The sequence below is a fragment of the Lichenostomus cassidix genome, unplaced genomic scaffold, assembly GCF_008360975.1.
Source record: "Lichenostomus cassidix isolate B80296 unplaced genomic scaffold, HeHo_3.0 HiC_scaffold_791, whole genome shotgun sequence".
In the NCBI taxonomy this organism is placed as follows: Eukaryota; Metazoa; Chordata; class Aves; order Passeriformes; family Meliphagidae; genus Lichenostomus; species Lichenostomus cassidix.
In genome coordinates, this window is record NW_028147312.1 from 1 (window position 1) to 5,086 (window position 5,086).

General features: G+C 41.0%; 1 pseudogene; it reads right to left on the reverse strand.

The window, feature by feature from the left end:
* Positions 1 to 28: 28 nt before the first annotated feature.
* LOC146423431 (homeobox protein Hox-B6 pseudogene) lies at positions 29 to 479 on the reverse strand (annotated as a pseudogene).
* Positions 480 to 5,086: the final 4,607 nt, after the last annotated feature.

Genomic DNA, 5,086 nt, shown 5'->3' on the forward strand with positions numbered 1-5,086 from the left:
CATAAAAAAAAACCCAACAAAACCCAACCGGAGACAGACTTTCCCCCGAACTCACTATTGCACGAGTTCATCCGCTGCATCCAGGGGTAGACGGGCGCCGAGCACTTCTGCTCCTCGCTGTCGCCGAAGGCGCTCTTGCCCTGCGCGCAGTCCTTGCGCGCCTCGCCGCCGAAAGGCACCTCCAGCTCCAGGCTGGCCGCGCCGCACGTCGCCTCCTTGTCCCTGAAAAAGCCACCAGCCCCGAACTCGCAGGCGGAGCCGCGGCCGAACGCCGCGCCGCTCTGCTGGTAGTAGGCGGAGGAGGAGGAGTAAGGCTTGTCCTGCGCGCCCGAGGAGCCGTACGCGCCGGGGTAGTGCCGCAGAGGGTCCGCGTAGCCCGAGGGGTAGAGCGGCAGTTGCCCCAGAAAGGGCTCCTGCCCCGCCGCCAGACTCACCGGGAAGGTGGAGTTGACGAAGTAAGAACTCATTGGAAAACCCCCCCAAAAATATAATATATATAAAAACCAAAGGACACCAAACCGCCCGGAGCTCGGCGGCGCTCCCCGCGCTGGCTTTTTACGATTTGTTGTGTTTTGCCGTGTCGGGCTGCTTTGGCGATTAGCGGAATATCGGGGATCGGGTTTAAGCGGCGCGGAGATGGCGCGGTGCCAGCCGGGGCCACAAGGAAATACAACCATCTGATCGCCGCCTGACCAATCGCAGGCGCCCGAGGTTGCCAAATCGGCCCCGAGAGGAGCCCAGCGTGCCGCGGGGACCCCCGAGAGCAGCCCGGCAGCCCCCCCCGCTCGCCCGCCGCGCCTTTTAAGCAGCGCCGCCGCTCCCCCCGAGCCGACAGGGAGCATTGCGGAGCTGCCCGACGAGTTGGGGATAAATAAATAAAGTCGCGGCGTTGGCGGCGCTTCGCTCTTCCCCCTCCTGCTGCCTCCTCCTCCTCCCTCTTCTTCTTCCTCCCTCCTCCTCCTCCTCCTCTCTTCCTCCTCCTCCTCCTCCTCCTCCCTCCTTCCTTCCTTCCCCCGGAGCTCCGCGCCGAGCGAGGTGTATTTACAGTATTTACATTATTATTTACAGTATTTACGTTATTATTTACAGTATTTACGTTATTTGCATTATTTACATTATTTGCATTATTTGCGTTATTTACGTTATTTACGTTATTTGCATTGTTTGCATTATTTACATTATTTACATTACTTACATTATTTACATTACTTACATTATTTACATTACTATTTACATTATTTACGTTGTTATTTCCGAGCGGAAAATGCGGAGGGAGAAGGGTAGGGAGTGGTGGGAATGAAGGAAAAAAATAATAAAAAGAATTAAAATTTTAAAAAAAAAACTTAATTAGCGGCGCTGGAGAAAGTTGGAAATCCCCCCAGCAGGGTTTTTGGCGGATCGTCCCTACAGGGGAATTGAATTCGGGGGAGTTGCAGAAAACGGGGTGGGAAATTCTAAAAAAATAAAGAAATTCAAAGTTTTTTTCAGTGAAAAATTAAAAGTTTTTTTCCCCCGCCGCCGGGACGGAGTTGGGTTTGCTCCACAGATTGCTGACAACTTCTTGCGCTAATTTATTTCACTAATTTATTTCGCTAATTAGCGCGGATTAGGAAGCCAACCTTCCCTTCGCCTCCAGCGCACCTTCCCGCTTTATTTAGATTTTATTTTCGGCTGCCAAAGCTCCGCGTTCGGGAGATAAAAGCCAAAAAAATCGGAATATTTTCCTTCCTTCCCTCCCTAAACCCTCGGCCGGCTCCGCATTGTGCCCTCTTGCGTTATTTTATTGATCACAACCAGACCTTTTCCGGCTAAAAAACCACCTTTGGCTTGGAGGGAAAAGCGGAATTTATTGATATTTATTGATATTTTATTGGTATTTTATTGGTGTTTATCGATCCGGAGCGATCGGCGGCTCGGGGGGTGGGAGGAGAGGGAAATGTCTGCGCCGCGAGGTGCGCAAAATGCGCGTTTTGCCCGCTCTGGGTTCCTCCCCGCCGCAAAAATCGGATTTTTTGGGAAGTTAAATCCCTCGAAGGACAGCGAGGAAAGTCGCCGTTGCTCTGAAAGCTTCGCTTTGCTCTGGTTTTGGGGGTTTTATTCTGGTTTTTGGGGGTTTCATTCTGTTTTTGGGGGGTTTATTCTATTTTTTGGAGGTTTTATTCTATTTTTGAAGTTTATCCTACCTTTTAGGGTTTTAGTCTATGTTTTGGGGTTTTATTCCTGTTTTTTTGGGGTTTTATTCATATTTTGGTTTTTATTCTATGTTTGGGGGTTTTATTCTATATTTTGGGGTTTTTGTTCTATTTTGGGGGGTTTAGTCTATGTTTTGGGGGTTTATTCTATTTTTTGGGGTTTTATTCCTATATTTTGGGGGCTTTATTCTATTTTCCGGGTTTTTATTCTATGTTTTGGGGGGGTTTATTCTATTTTTTAGGGTTTTAGTCTGTGTTTTGAGGGTTTTATTCTGTTTTTTGGGGGCTTTATTCTGTTTTTGGGGGGGCTTTATTCTATTTTTCGGGGTTTTATTCTATGTTTTGGGGGTTTTGTTCTATTTTTTTGGGGTTTTATTCCATTTCTTGGAGGTTTTATTTTATTTTTAGGGGTTTTATTCTATTTTTCGGGGGTTTCATTATATTTCTTGGAGGTTTTATTCTATTTTTAGGGGTTTTATTCTATTTTTTGGAGGTTTTATTCCATTTCTTGGAGGTTTTATTCTATTTTTTGGAGGTTTTATTCCATTTTCAGGTGTTTTATTCTATTTTTAGGAGGTTTTATTCTATTTTTCGGGGTTTTCACTCATCTCCCGGATTCCCTACCTGCTCTTTTCCCTCTCTCAGCTCGAGCTGAACTCAGAGCTTTTTTATTTTTAGCTTTTCAAGGGGGAAAATCAAAGTCAAACAGCGGAAAGGCAAAACCACCACCAAAAAAATATAAAAAAAAATTCCAAAAAAAAGAAAAACCCACCTAAATTAACCCCTTCACCGCCGGCCGCTCCTCCAGCACTTCTTTCCCAGCCGGAGGAATATCTGCGATTGGGAGAATCGCAAATTTAGAATTCCCCAAATCTAAAATTCCAAATCCTCAGCGCTGCCGGCGACTGACAGCGGCTGGGAACGAATTAAAAAAAAAGGGATTTTCTGGGTGGATAATTTATTTTTCCATGGTGTTTAGGGCGGTCGGAGGCAGGATTGTTCCGAGGAGAATCAGGCGGAGAATTGGAGGAAATAACCGGAGGAGGAAATGGTTTTTCAGCCCCCGGTGGGGATGAGAGATTTGGGGTTTGTTCGAGAGGAGTTTTCCCTTTCGGGAGGGGAGAGGGAGGTGGGATTTGGGTGGGTGGGGAGGGGAGGAGGAGAGGAAAAAAATGAAATTAAAAAAAAATTTTAAATTAAATTAAAAAATAATTATAATTTTTAAAAAAATTAAATTAAAAAATAATTGTAATTTTAAAAAATTAAATGAAAAAATTGAAGTTGACAAAAATTCAGCTAAAAAAATTCAATTGGAAAAAATTCAATTGAAAAAAATTCAATTGGATAAAGTTCAATTGAAAAAATAGAAATTACTTAAAAATTAATTCAAGAATTGAAATAAAAATTGACGTTAAAAATCAAATTGAAAAATTGAAGTTAAAAACATTAAATTAAAAAATTGGAGTTAAAAAAATTAAATTTAAAAAAAATTGAAGTTAAAAAAATCAAACTAAAAAAATTGAAATTAAAAAAATTGAAATTAGAAAAAAATTAAATTTAAAAAATCCAGGTGGAGAGGGAAAGATGACTAGAGAAGAAAGGGGGAAAAAGAGAGAAAAAAAAAGGGAAAAAATGAGGAAAAAAAGGGAAAAAAAAGATCTTTTCAGGACTCAGCAGTGGATCTGTTCGAGGAGGAATTTCGCAATTTTTGCGGCTCTGCGATTATCAGCCGCGAGCAGCCCAGGCGTGCGAATTTATTTATTTAATTTTCTTTTTTTTTGGGGCAGAGAAATGGGATTGTCTGATAAGGCAGAGCAGGGAGGAGGAGGAGGAACAATCTGCCGGAAAAAATGTTAAAAAAATTTAAAATATTTCCTTTTTTTTTTTTTTTTTTTTTTTTTTTTTCCCTGGCGATCAAATAAATCCATAAATCTCCTGGAAATAGTTTGGGAAAGGGGAAAAAATAATAAATAATTTATTTTTTTTTAAAATCCTTTAGCCTCAGATCCCAACGCTGCCCGTTACGGCAATAAAAAAGAAGTTTATAGTCGTAAAAAATCAGTGTATAGTCGTAAAAAATTAGTTTAGGGTCATAAAAAATTAGTTTAGAGTCATAAAAAATAAGTTTATAGTAATAAAAAAAAAGGCGAAACGAGCTCTTGGCGTAGTTTGACTATCTGGGTTTTTAAAATAAGATAAAATAAAATAAAATAAAATAAAATAAAATAAATTCGCGCTAATTGAAGTTGGCCTCTCGCTAATTGCTTATCTCTGACATCTCTGCAAATTAAAGAAATTATTTAATCGTTGGAGATCCACCCTAGAAATGGATATTTGAGGGGAGGAAAAGAGGGAAAACTTCATAACCAAAGCCGGAAAAAAACCCTAAAAACCCCAAAAAACCCCAAAGAAACAAAAAAACCCCCAAAAAATCCTCGAAAAAACCCAAAAAAAATTTTTAAAAATCAAAAAAAAAAACCCAAAAAACCCCAAAAGCCCCCAAAACACCCAAACCCAAAAAAACAAATAAAACCCTCAAAAAAAACCCCAAAAATTAAAAAAAAATCCTAAAAAAACCAAAAAATCCCAAAAAAACCCCAAAACCAAAAAAACCCAAAAAGCCCCACAAAAAACCCTCAAAAAACCCCCAAAAATTAAAAAAAATCCTAAAAACCCAAAAAAACCCAAAACCCAAGAAACCCCCTAAAAAACCCCCCAAAACACCCCAAAAAAACCAAAAATCCCAAAAATCCCCAAACCCCCAAAAACCAAAAATCCCAAAAATCCCAAAACCAAACCCAAAAAAATCCAAAAAAAATCCCAAAAAAATCCCAAAAAACCCCAAAACCCCTCAGATTTCCCTTTCCCGCGGCTCAGGCGAATCTGGAATCGAT